Consider the following 2,397-nt stretch of genomic DNA (forward strand, 5'->3'; position numbering starts at 1 on the left):
CACCTGGGGCATCAGGGGTCTCACCAAGATGACTCTTGAGTGGAAACGGGAGGTAGACCCAGTTGGTAGACACACACACACACACACACACATCGCCTGTCCCTCTCTGTCACACACACACACACACACACACATCGCCTGTCCCTCTCTGTTCCCATGACAGAGATACAGGTTGCCTCGGGAGCCCTACCTTAGGACCTTGGGTTTCTTTGAGAGCTAACCCTGGGCCCTACCCTTCCTCCACTTCTTTCCTATTGCTAGAGCAGGGCCTTGCTCCCCACTCACCTTTCATCTGGGCCAGGCAGGGTTATGGAGAGATAAGTGGAATGGCCAACCTACCTCCAGGGCCTGCTCTGCTGCCACTTTTCCTTTGGTGACAATGGAGTGGGGATCCTGCCTGGAGGATCTGCTGCCCTCAAGAAGACTCTGGGGGTGGGGGAAGGAGCAAGGGGCAGAAGGAGTTGCTTGAAAAAGTTCTCCCACCCGCAGTGCACCACCTAGTCAAACCTCAAAGTTCAACCCAATGACCCTCCAAGCTGATGGGGTAGAGGACGCTGAGGGGGAGAAGGAGCAAGTGAGTAGTTTCTGAGCCAGGCCTTTCCTTTACAAATGGCCAAACCAGGAAATGCTTGCCTCTCTCCATCTCCATGATATCCACCAAAACCAGGGATAGTAGGACTGGGATGTAGCTCAGTGGCAAAGCACGCACTTATACAAAGATATATCTAGGAGTGGTGATTCACACCTGTAATCCCGGCACTCAGGCAGCTGAGGCAGTAGGATTGTCAGTTCAAGACCAATGTGGGCTACACAGCAAGTCTCTCACCTCAAAAAAAAAAAAAAAGAAGAAGGAGGTGGGGAGAGGGAGAGAAGAGGAAGAGAAGGGAGAGAGGGAGAGGGAGGAAAGGAAGGGAAGGAAATCAGGGTAGTGACAATTAGTACTCACCACACCCAGTCCTGAACTGTAGTCCCCAGCTGGGTCCATGAGGACAGCTCCTACTCAAGGGAGGCTGATCTGAAGTACAGGTTTAGCTGAGCTACCTCAGACAAGATGCCTAAGCTCTCTGAGCTATAGTTTCTGTACCAGTAACAAAGACAATGAAAGTAATCACGTTCATTCATTCTTTCATTCTACGCATCTGTACTATCTACTCTGTACCAGTCAGGCTCAGTCCCTTGTCTCCACAGTTGACACTCCAGGGGGAGACAGAAAATAAGCTAAGCCAGTTGGTGGTCAGTGCCAGAGGTGATGAAATCAGGTCCTGGCCCACCTGGCAGGCAGCCTGGGAGCTATCTGAGCTGGTGGCTTATGTAAAAAGGAGAAACTTGGGCTTGGCTGTAACTCAGAGGCAATACAGCACCTAGAGTATGGTATGAGACCCTGAACCATCCCCAGCACCACAATAACAACCTTAAACTAATTAAATCAAAAAAGAAAACAAACACTAAAAGACTAATTAAATCAAATGTTAATTAGAGCAAAGAAAACAATTGAATCAGGCAGCCTTCAGAACCAGAAGAGGTTCTGAGAACAGCAGTTGCAATCAGGAGGTATTTATAGAAAACAAAAGTGAGGCCAGAAGACAATTTAAGAGGTTACAGCTTAACTGGTTACAGTTAAACTCAGTGCTGTGATTGAATTCATATTGGTCTGGTCAGCTGGACCTTGTGCTGGAGCTCAATCCAAACCAATGTTTTTGACACTTTTGACCTAAAACAGGAGCCAGCTGTGACAATCAGGATAGCAGCATGAATGCTCACTTTTTTTTTTTTTGCAGTACTGAGGTTTGAACTCAGGGTCTACACCTTGAGCCAGCCACTCCACCAGCCCTTTTTGATGAATTTTTTTTGAGATAGGGTCTCACAAACTTTTTATTTGCCTGGGCTGTCTTCCAGTCATGATCCTCCTGATCTCTGCCTCCTGAGTAGCTAGGATTACAGGTGTGAACCACCAGCACCGGGAGGGAGCTCACTACGAAGGAGAGAAACACCCTGGCAGCTAGAACAGAGTGGGGTTGCATCACAGAGACTGCAGGTGATATGGAGAGGGATCAGAGTGTGGAGTGGGAAGTGGGGCAGGGGTGCAGCTGGGGTAGAGCTGCAGAGTAGAGGTGGGATCAGGGCAGGGCGTTAAGACTGGCTGGAGGAGTGGCTGGATGGAACAGATGTGGAGAGGAAGTTTTGTTATGTTTAAATGGTACCTGACAGGAGTCCACCTGCCTCTCCTAATAGTAGGAAAGGTCCAGACAGAGACAGACACAGAATCAGGAGCTACCCTACCTCACAGTGCAGCAACCAGAACACCAGAGGTTCTGAATGAAAAGTGCTGACTGGGCAGATGGGGGCGGTGAGTTGTTACATTTGCATTTGAATTTACTTCAGAACTTCCCTTACAGC

This window comes from Castor canadensis, chromosome 10, assembly GCF_047511655.1.
Source record: "Castor canadensis chromosome 10, mCasCan1.hap1v2, whole genome shotgun sequence".
In the NCBI taxonomy this organism is placed as follows: domain Eukaryota; kingdom Metazoa; phylum Chordata; class Mammalia; order Rodentia; family Castoridae; genus Castor; species Castor canadensis.